Raw genomic sequence first — 12,146 nt, forward strand, 5'->3', positions numbered from 1 at the left:
TCCAAAAATTGTGCCTACAATTTATTCCTTGCCGCAACAGAACTGTCAACTCTTAGCTTATCTACTATGGAGGTAAAATCCTTTGGTGATGTTAGGGACATTCAAGTACATCCTTATTACAACAAACTCCAATGTCCATAAATTGTTCTTATTTTGTGTTTGTATCACAGTAAGAGGCAAGTTTTTAAGCTCTATTAAAACCAAACCAAAACAAACAAAGTCTTTATCTATTTATTTTCATTAAAAAACTAATAGTGATATGTTATTTTAAAACATCATACAGGTTGGAGCTATTTAAAATTATATTGAGAAAAATGAATGCATTTTCAGTATTGCTGTAGACAAACATCCACATAAGACTGTTCAATTGATTGTTGTTTTATAGAAGACAACTTTTATAATACTCATTTTTATTGCATATTTTCTTCATTTACATTTCAAATGCTATCCTGAAGGTCCCCTATACCCCTCCCCCTGCCCTGCTCCCCAACCCACCTGCTCCTGCTTCCTGGCCCTGGCGTTTTCCTGTACTGGGGCATATAATCTTCATAAGACCAAGGGCCTCTTCTCCCAGTGATGGTCAACTAGGCCATCTTCTGCTACATATGCAGCTAGAGACATGAGCTCTGGGGGCACTGGTTAGTTCATATTGTTGTTCTTCCTATAGGGTTGCAGACCCCTTCAGCTCCTTGGGTACTTTCTCTAGCTCCTCCATTGGGGGTCCTATGTTCCATCCAATAATTGACTGTGAGCATTCACTTCTGTATTTGCCAGGCACTGGCCTAGCCCCACCCAAAACAGTTATATCAGGGTCCTGTCAGGAAAATCTTGCTGGCATATTCAATAGTGTCTGGGTTTGTTTATGGGATGAATGCCCAGGTGGAGTATTCTCTGGATGGCTCTTCCTTTCATCTCTGCTCTGAACTTTGTCTCTGTAACTCCTTCCATGGGTATTTTGCTAACTAGTACCCCCAGAGCTCGTGTCTCTAGCTGCATATGTGTCAGAAGATGGCCTAATTGGCCATCATTGGGAGGAGAGCCTTCGGTCTTATGAAGATTATATGCCCCTGTACAGGAAAATGCCAGGGCCAGGAAGCCGGAGTATGTGGGTTGGGGAGCAGGACGGGGGAGGGGGAGGGTATAGGGGACCTTCGGGATAGCATTTGAAATGTAAATGAAGAAAATATCTAATTAAAAAAAGAAAAAAAAAACAAGTCTCAAATACTTTGAATTCGTATGGATTTTTGTATGATGGTAAAAAGTAAAATTTGTATTTGTTATAACTGCTGTATATATGGTTCTACTCTTGTTTGAGGTATATTTGCATATGCAATTCATTTAAAATATAATGTATAGCCCAGTCTTATAAAAGCTACTTTTGTAAACTGTAAGAATAAGTATGAAATGCAAGTTAGTAGTCAGTCACTTATAATTAATCTTGTAGCTAGTTGTCTCTGTCATTTCAATAGAGGATGTGCTTTCCCAGCACTTCCTGTTTACTCTGGTAAAATTTTTCTTTCTCATGTATTTGATGGGGTCAAAGAATAGATAGTTACAGTTACAGTTTTTGGTTTTTTTTTTTTTTTTTTTGGTTTTTTGAGACAGGGTTTCTCTGTGTAGCCCTGGCTGTCCTGGAACTCACTCTGTAGACCAGATTGTCCCAGTAAGAGGCCTGAACTTTAATTTATAACAGAAGGCTTCTTGTCTTATTCATTCCCCTGGTGGGTCCAAAACAGTCCCACTGTAAGTCTCTGTCACTTTAATTGACACAAAACACATTTAAATGGTAATTCCTACTAAAATTTATCTTTCTCCGATCTCTGAGGACATTTATAGCTACCTGTGACTTCAACACCAGTAAATGCCCAGATGTCTGGTCAGTCTCTTTCATATGTAGAATCTACTTGCTGACAGGCTTCATGCTAAAAATATTTGAGTTTCTAAGGGTTATGAGAAACATACAAAGAAGTTATATAGGTCAAGGAAAATGGATGATACATATTATGGAGCTCTAAGAAAGTAATTTAAAATTTAAGCAGGATTGTAGTTCAAGAAAATGTCTTAAGGTCTAGAGATATGAAAGCTTAAGTAAGTCATAGGGATTTGAGAAAGTCATTTATGGGCCCAAGAAATGAATTTAAGATATATGAAAAGGTTTTTTTTTTTCAGATTTCTTTCCAACTCTCTATGCTATTGTTTGTGTCCCACTCTCACCAGTCAGAATACAACCAGTCACTTAGCCACCCTCTAGACTCCCCCCTTAAAACTTTCATTTCAAGATGTTTTCTTTTTCCAGTGCTTTCTTCTCATGTCTTATTCCCTTATTAGGAAAGCATATCCTCTCTATAATTAGCATGGATTTTGCCTTTTACCCAGCAGCTGCTTCTTGGACACTCCTCCATCCATCTTTCCTTTTCTCAGCCTCTATTTGTACATTCCCACACTCCAAATCTCAAAGCCACTCTTGCTCTCTGTCCACTTCTTTTGTCAACACCATTGTATGAGATACCACCTCTCCTTCCCTTGCCCCACATCATAAACCTCTGTCTATCAAATTCAAGTTGTTTCTGGCAACATTTACAAACCCCAACATTCCCTACCATTAACTAGCCTCTGGTCAGGCCTCAAACCCATCATTTCTATGTCTTATCTTTTTACCCTATGATACTTAAATATTAACATTCAAAAAGCCTAGTAGAACCTTTTACCTCGTCTAAGATCTTGGCTCTATTAATGCTACTGTTATCCCTCTACTCCCTTAGGTTCTTTACTCTTAGACTGTCCTCTCCATTATCCCCAACAACATCACTCACTTTTTAATCCTAAATATCAAAAACACTTTGTTTTCAATACTGCTGGATGTCTACTCCCAAGCCCTTTTTGTCTTCACAGAAATGGATTTTGATACTCAACAATCATGACATCTGAACTTTAATGTCCTTCCAAAGGGATTCAGAGACAGTCCCCACCATTTTGGACAGACACTCCTATGGACTTGACCTTCCATCTCCCTTTTTCCTCCAACCTGCTTCAGTACATACATGACATCCTACTTTGCAGTCATTTCCTCTCTGATAGCTGGTCTGATACTGCCTCATTCTCCAGCTTTCTTAGATCCAGAGGTTACCAGATCTCACTTTGCAAAGCTCAGCCCTACTTTCCCCAAATCACCTATCTTGGATTCTCTTTCATGCCAACCCACAGACACCCCACTTTAGAACACCTTGCCATCTCTGCTCCTCATGTCTACTCTCATGCCCAATTCCCTTCCTTTATGGATACCTAAATACTTCTGATACATTCCCTATACCAAGCTGCTTCTGGACCTCCCCCTTCTTCCCATCCACAAACATCTTAAACTTAAAACATTCTGCTTCCTACACTGTGGAGAGCCATGCCGTGAGCAATCGCCATTATAAGATGACGCTGGCTTCCGCTGTGCCTAACTAGTAAACAAGCCTTGTGCGCAAGTGCAAGAGTGAACTCATGCCTAGTCACTGCCCATCTCGGGGCGTAGTAATGAGGTGATGGGTGAGCAACAAATCAGGAGCTGACACGCCACATCAGGTGCTGAAACGCCATGCTGAGGGCTATATAAGCAGCACCATTTTCCGGGGTTGGGGTCTTCCCTCCTTAAGAAGCAATAAAGCTTGCCACAGAAGAATCCGGTTGTCCGAGTGTGTTCTTGCCGGTGAGAACGATAGCTCGGGACACTACACTAGCTCTCTGCCTCTAAAATCTACCTATTTAAGCCCTTTCATCCATATACTTCCAAAACATATAAACACTTTCTAGGACTTTGCCCCAATTCCTTATCTCTCTAAAACTCTATATAATACCATCAATGGTGGACCTCTTTGTCTATAAACTCTTGACACAGCCCTTCTATTCAGCTCTAAATCTAAAAAAAAAAAATCTATTAATACACTCTCACAATCAATTCCCAACAATATCTCCCTCTACTTCTAACTTATAAAGAACTCCAATCCCTTCAATGTTTCAGATTCAATCCCTCCAAACTTCTCTTACTGAAAACTTATTACTCATACTTCTTACCTGGCTTCTTCTCAGCCTCTCCATACAATTCCCTTCGCCACATGTTCCCCAGATCCTGCAAACTCCTTTTGAAAAACTGTCCAAAACATCCTGTCAGATTCTACTCATACTCAAGAGGGTACTTTAACAACTCCTGCCTACACTTTTTATGTGAATGGCAGCTCCTTCCTGTCAGATGGCCATACCAGATTGACCCCTCCATTATCAGTAAAGACAATTGTGCTGACATGATTGCCCATCAAGATGCTCTTTTATCTCTTATGACTCACCTCATTTTTATGATTCACCCTACTTCCCTCCTGACTACCCTACTACATAACCTAGATAACAACATACCCAACCCACCTTCAACACAGGATAGTCTTTCAACCCCTGCTTTGTGTATTCATTCATACTCTTCAGTTCCTATTACCTCAAGATCACCCATTCCCCATAAATCTAATCTATCTTCTCACACTCTGACTTTTCTTCTGCCCAAATGATTGCTAAACATCCAGGACCAACTGACTCCCCTTAATTCAATAACTGTCCAGATATCCCCAGACATAAAACATCCAGAACAAATCCTACATCCACATTATAAGAAATGACACCCTTCACAATAGTCACAAATAATATAACTAACTAATGACTCTAACTAAGGAAGTGAAAGATCTGTATGATAAGAACTTCAAGTCTCTGAAGAAAGAAATTAAAGAAGATCTCAGAAGATGGAAAGCTCTTCTTCCGTGCTCATGGATTAGCAGGATCAATATAGTAAAAATGGCTATCTTGTCAAAAGCAATCTACAGTTTCAATGTAATCCCCATCAAAATTCCAACTCAATTCTTCAACAAATTAGAAAGGGCAATCTGCAAATTCATCTGGAATAACAAAAAACCTAGGATAGCAAAAACTCTTCTCAAGGATAAAAGAACCTCTGGTGGAATCACCATGCCTGACCTAAAGCTGTACTACAGAGCATTGTGATAAAAACTGCATGGTACTGGTATATCGACAGACAAGTAGACCAATGGAGTAGAATTGAAGACCCAGAAATGAACCCACACAGCTATGGTCACTTGATCTTTGACAAGGAGGCTAAAACCATCCAGTGGAAAAAAGATAGCATTTTCAACAAATGGTGCTAGCACAACTGGCGAATATCATGTAGAAAATGAGAATTGATCCATTCCTATCTCCTTGTACTAAGGTCAAATCTAAATGGATCAAGGAACTCCACATAAAATCAGAGACAGTGAAACTTATAGAGGAGAAAGTGGGGAAAAGCCTCAAAGATATGGGCACATGGGACAAATTCCTGAATAGAACAGCAATGGCTTGTGCTGTAAGATAGAGAATCTACAAATGGGATCTTATAAAATTGCAAAGCTACTGTAAGGCAAAAGACACAGTCAATAAGACAAAAAGGCCACCAACAGATTGGGAAAGGATCTTTACTTATCCTAAATTGGATAGGGGACTAATATCCAATATATATAAAGAACTCAAGAAGGTGGACTCCAGAAAATCAAATAACCCCATTAAAAAATGGGGCTCAGAGCTAAACAAAGAATTCTCACCTGAGGAATACCGAATGGCTGAGAAGCACCGGAAAAAATGTTCAGCATTCTTAATCATCAGGGAAATGTAAATCCAAACGACCCTGAGATTTCACCTCACACCAGTCAGAATGGCTAAGATCAAAATTCATGTGACAGCAGATGCTGGCGAGGATGTGGAGAAAGAGGAACACTCCTCCATTGTTGGTGGGATTGCAAGCTTGTACAACCACTCTGGAAATCAGTCTGGCGGTTCCTCAGAAAATTGGACATAGTACTACCGGAGGATCCCTCAATACCTCTCCTGGGCATATATCCAGAAGATGTTCCAACTAGTAATAAGGACACATACCCCACTATGTTCATAGCAGCCTTATTTATAATAGCCAGAAGTTGGAAAGAACCCAGTTGCCCCTCAACAGAGGAATGGATACAGAAAATGTGGTACATTTACACAATGCAGTACTACTCAGCTATTAAAAACAATGAATTAATGAAAGTTTTAGGCAAATGGATGTATATGGAGAATATCATCCTGAGTGAGGTAACCCAATCACAAAAGAACTCACATGATATGTACTCACTGATAAGTGGATATTAGCCCAGAAACTTAGAATACCCAAGATACAAGATACAATGTGCAAAACACATGAAACTCAAGAATAACAAAGACCAAAGTGTGGACACTTTGCTCCTTCTTAGAATTGGGAACAAAACACCCATGGAAGGAGTTACAGAGACAAAGTTTAGAGCTGAGACAAAAGGATGGACCATCTAGAGAGTGCCATACCTGGGGATCCATCCCATAATCAGCCTCCAAACTCTGACACCATTGCATACACTAGCAAGATTTTGCTGAAAGGACCCAGATATAGCTGTCTCTTGTGAGGGTATGCCCGGGCCTAGCAAGCACAGAAGTGGATGCTCACCTTCAACTATTGGATACATCACAGGGCCCCCAATGGAGGAGCTAGAGAAAGTACCCAAGGATCTGAAGGGGTCTACAACCCTATAGGTGGAACAACAATATGAACTAACCAGTACCCCCCGGAGCTCGTGCCTCTAGCTGCATATGAATCAGAAGATGGCCTAGTTGGCCATCATTGGAAAGAGAGGCCCATTGGTCTTGCCAACTTTATATGCCTCAGTACATGGGAATGCCAGGGCCAAGAAGTGGGAGTGGGTGGATAGGGGAGTGTGTGTGTGGGGGTGTATGGGGGACTTTTGGGATAGCATTGGAAATGTAAATGAAGAAAATAGCTTATTAATAAAAAAATATTTAAACCAAAAAACAAACAAACAAACAAAGAAAACCAACCAACCAACTGAACAAACAAACAAAAGAAATAAGTAAACCCAAGCCATGTCCTCTCTGGAGCACACTCTCTCATAGCCAAACCCACATTGGGTCAAGGTTATCCCCAGTTTCACTGATCCCTCCTTTAGCGCCATCCAATGCTTCCTTTGCACCTCTCTCCAACACCATCTGTTAGCCACAGTCCCTCTTGCTACTGATATACCCCATTTACTAGTGTTCTACCCCCATTACCAAACATTTGTTCTATTAACCATTCAACTACCCCTTTGGAAACCAAAGCCAAGTTCTCTCAACCTTTCTACACTAACTCCCCAAATCCTGTTAGAGATTGTCCCTCTTACAATTTGCTAAAGGCCTTCCCAATCATCCATATTCCTAAAATATTTCAATTTCAGAAACCACCTGAACACTGTAGGAAAGACTATTTTAGTATGACAGAAGCTTTTCAAATTTTAGTCTCCTCAACACAACCAGACCCTGCTTTCAGATTATATCTGTTCCCCAGTTATCCTTATAAAACTAATTTAAGTTTCCCTGGCTCCTCTAAAGAACTTTTAAACAAACTCCAAACTAGTACTCCTGCCAAACAACAGCTTAAGTTTTCCTGCTCATAGCCTATTCTTAGGGGTGTGATCTCTCCCCACTTCCCTGGTCTTGGGGTTCCTCTTCTCCTAATGTTAGGTCTAAAGGGAACCCCATTTCCCCCCTGTACTAGCTAGTTTTGTATCAACTTGACACAGCTGGAGTTATCACAGAAAAAGGAGCTTCAGTTGAGGAAATGCCTCCATGAGATCCAACTGTAAGGCATTTTCTCAATTAGTGATCAAGGGGGAAAGGCCCCTTGTGGGTGGGACCATCTCTGGGCTGGTAGTCTTAGTTCTATAAGAGAGCAGGCTGAGCAAGCCAGGGGAGGCAAGCCAGTAAACAACATCCCTCCATGGCCTCTGCAACAGTTCCTGCTTCCTGACCTGCTTGAGTTCCAGTCCTGACTTCCTTGGTGATAAACAGCAGTATGGAATTGTAAGCTGAATATACTCTTTCCTCCCCAACTTGCTTCTTGGTCATGATGTTTGTGCAGGAATAGAAACTCTGACTAAGACAGTGATCAAGGGGGAAAGGCCCCTTGTGGGTGGGACCATTTCTGGGCTGGTAATCTTTGTTCTATAAGAGATCAGGCTGAGGAAGCAAGCCAGTAAAGAGCAAGCCAGTAAAGAGCATCCCTCCATGGCCTCTGCATCAGTTCCTGCTTCCTGACCTGCTTGAGTTCCAGTCCTGACTTCCTTGGTGATGAACAGCAGTATGGTAGTGTAAGCCAAATAAACCCTTTCCTCCCCAACTTGCTTCTTGGTCATGATGTTTGTGCAGGAATAGAAACCCTGACTAAGCCAAATTCATACCAGAAGTGGGGTATTCATTTGACAACCTGACTATGTTGTGGGGAGGACTGTGGAAGGACTTTGGAACTTTGGGCTGGAAGATCCATTTAGTGTTAAGAGCTCTGTCAGATTTTGTGTAGGAGCTTGGAAGATAATGTTGAGAACAGTGCAGAAGATGGAGGCCTGGCTTGTGAAATTTCAGAGGGAAGATTAAAGACTATTTTAAGGGCAATTGCTAGTTTGATTGTGAAGGTTCGGTGGTTCTGGTTAGCTGGGGCTGAAGAATCAGCTGTGATTAACAAGATACCAGAACCACTAGAGTGAAACCTTTGAATTACTGGGACTATTGATGCTGATTCGCTGGAGCTAAGAAATTAGCGGTGATTAAGAAGAGACCAGCATGGTTGAGGTGACATCTTCTGGGAAGTGTTTTATGAAAGCACAAAGAGGCTGTGTTCCAGAGATAGCCAAGGTTGTACTCCTGCTACAGCGGAACTTGATAATGTGTAAGGGTCACCCAGGTGGTACTGGTTTTGAAGGCATGAAAGGGTCATGCAGAGCAGCTGAGGCTCAGCACTGTGAGAGGCCATGGAAGGCCATTGGTGAAGGTGCAGCCTCAGTTGCAATTGACGGCCCAGGACTGAAGGGATTAAGCAGTGTTTTGAAGATGCCAGTACCATGAGATGACCACCAAGAGCAGTAGCAGTGGAGTACAGGCATCTGGAGCCTAGAGGACGACGTGTGTGCTACAAATGGCATGGCTGGAGAAGTGACCCAAGCCCTTGGAGGAGCCCAGAAGATCGTGAGTTGAATCCCAGACATTGGATGGTTAGAGATTGAATTTTGCTTTTGATTGTGACAGTGCCCTGATATTTTCCTTCTTGAAGGAAGAAACTATTTTAGTGGAGCCCACAGTTAAGAGACTTTTAATTGTAAAAAGACTGGATTTTAAAAGATATTGGACATTTTAAAGGGATTGACTTTTAATATGTAAAGACTGTGGGACTTTTAAAGTTGTTTAGATCTTGGGGATAAATAAGAAATTAAGGGTTGAGGCTTACTAGTGATGTGTTTGTGTGTCAAGTTGACAAGGGGTCAATTGTACTGGCTAGTTTTGTGTCAACTTGACACACCTGGAGTTATCACAGAAAAAGGAGCTTCAGTTGAGGAAATGCCTCCATGAGATCCAACTGTAAGGCATTTTCTCAATTAGTGATCAAGGGGGAAAGGCTTCTTGTGGGTGGGATCATCTCTGGGCTGGTAATCTTGGTTCTATAAGAGAGCAGGCTGATCAAGCCAGGGGAAGCAAGCCAGTAAAGAGCAAGCCAGTAAAGAACATTCCTCCATAGCCTCTGCATCAGCTCCTGCTTCCTGACCTGCTTGAGTTCCAGTCCTGACTTCTTTGGTGATGAACAGCAGTATGGAATTGCAAGCCAAATAAACCCTTTCCTCCCCAACTTGCTTCTTGGTTATGATGTTTGTGCAGGAATAGAAACCCTGACTAAGACACCCCCCAAAGCAGTGGATAACCCTAAAGTGATGGTTTTGATTCAGATCAAGTTGGGCAATAGAGAAAGGAACATTCCTTAGAAGCCTATGAAATGGGTTCTGCCTGCCAGACAGGGCCATTTCCCTTACACATCAAAGCCCTTGCAAGTCTCTAGATACACAGTCCCTATTCATAGATACTTGTTGTGCAATTCCAAGTCCACACTAGCATGCTGGCACTTCTCACCTCCTCCTTTGCTCTAAGCTCCCAGGTTACTCCAGTTCAGATGCTTCCCCTTGGATATTTGTTCTCCTTATAGACACACGTGAGACTAAAATAATGTTGTATTTAATTGTTAAAGACAAAAGATATATTATCATATCCAATGACATCAAAGATGTGTGAAAGCAAGCATTCTCTTACACTGCCAACCAAGATGGAAAATGCTGCATATTTTTTTGTGGGGGACAAAAAGAAAGACAAAATACTTATCAAAGTTTATATTTGCCTTTGTTTCTCAAAGTATTTTATAATTTTAAATTGTTTTTTATATTCCAGATATTTTTCTCTCTTTTTGAATTCTTCATCCAATTACCCATTCCCTTTGCCTCTGAGAGGGTGCCCCACAGGCAGCCTTCTTCCCTGGGGCATCAAGTCTCTACAGGATTAGGCACATCAACTCCAACTGTGGCCAGACAAGGCAGTCTTCTGTTACATATTTGCTGGGAGCAACCACACTTACACATTACCTGTAGGAATTTTACCACTGGAGGTAGTATGAAAACACAGATAAATATTATCTTAGAGTTATTAACATAGACAAAAGGAAAACTATAAATGAGTTGGTAAAGTAGATCACACTTAATATATAAAGTAGAATATTTTGTAAATTTAAAAATGCATAAGAAGGGCTTGTATGCTGGCTTCAGGAACTGTATAATGTAAAAGAGGAAAGTTCTTTGCAAACCTATGTGGTGTTTTGAATGTGTGTGAGCTGGTGTGTGTGGAACATTGTCCTTGTGTAGAAAGGCAGTGGTGACATTCTGCACCAATTGAGCTTTTACAACAGAATATATTTCATGGCTATTAACAAATTTAAATTGTGAAGAGATTTCTAGTTTGGAATAAATGTAAACAGGACATAGATTTAAAAGGAAAAGGATTCCAAATTGTTCAAGAACCCCCACAATCTTTTTTTGTAAACAGAGAAGTAAGTTCAATGCTAGAAATGCTTCTTTGGATCTTCCATCTGAACCCGGGGGAGGCCACCAAGGGCTACAGAGTACTCTCCATGCCTCAGGACCTCGGAATCACCTTGGGATCATGGGTGAGTGGAACGCAACGTCAGCTCCAAAAATCGAGGAGGGTCTTGTGTCAGCAGGAACAGGGGCAAAGGAACTCTGCACAACCAGAGGCTGGGATTCTTTCTGGTTGGGGACAGCCCTGGCGTCTTCCTTGTGAATCCAGCTGAGGGTGTTGAGGGCCACAGAGGACTCTCCATGACTCTCCACGCTGCAGGACCCCTAGCACACCCAGGACCTCAGATCATGGGAGAGCATGTGGGCGACAGAAGCAACAGAGCTTCTTGGAGGGGTCCCTTCGGGCCTTCATTCTCAGCCAAGGAGGTGAAACTGAGACCCAGACCCCTGGAACCTTCCTTGCCAGAGGAGAGTCGGCCTACAGGGAGGGCTCTGACCCCAGGACTCAGGAGGTGGATCAGAGCTCCAGACTTCTGGACACCTGCCCTGTAAGAGGAGAGATTGCTTGCAGAGAATGCTCTGACCACTGGGACTCAGGTGAGAGTTGGACTCCCAGGAGTGCTGACAGAGGCTAACAGAATCACAGGAGGAACAAGCTCCAGCCAGAGACAGCTAGAACATTAATACCAAAGATTACCAGATAGTAAAAGGCAAATGTAAGAATCTTACTAACAGAAACCAAGATGACTGGGCATCATCAGAACCCAGTACGCCCACCACAGCAAGTCCCGGATACCCCAACACACCTGAAAAGGAAGACTTGGATTTAAAATCATATCTCATGATGGTGGTAGAAGATTTTAAGAAGAGTATTAATAGCTCATTTAAAGAAATAAAGGAGAACACTGCTAAACAGGCAGAAGGCCTTAAAGAATTACAGGAGAACATTGCTAAACAGGTAGAAGGCCTTAAAGAATTACAGGAAAATACTGCTAAATAAGTAGAAGTCCTTAAAGAGGAAACACAAAAATCCCTTAAAGAATTACAGGAAAACACAATCAAACAGGTGATGGAATTGAAAAAACCATCCAAGATCTAAAAAGGAAAGTAGAAACAAACAAACAAACAAACAAACAATCAAAAAACCCAAAGGGAGACAACTCTGGA

This window comes from Mus caroli, unplaced genomic scaffold (genome assembly GCF_978045245.1).
Source record: "Mus caroli unplaced genomic scaffold, Mus_caroli_1 scaffold_13, whole genome shotgun sequence".
Taxonomy (NCBI): Eukaryota; Metazoa; Chordata; class Mammalia; order Rodentia; family Muridae; genus Mus; species Mus caroli.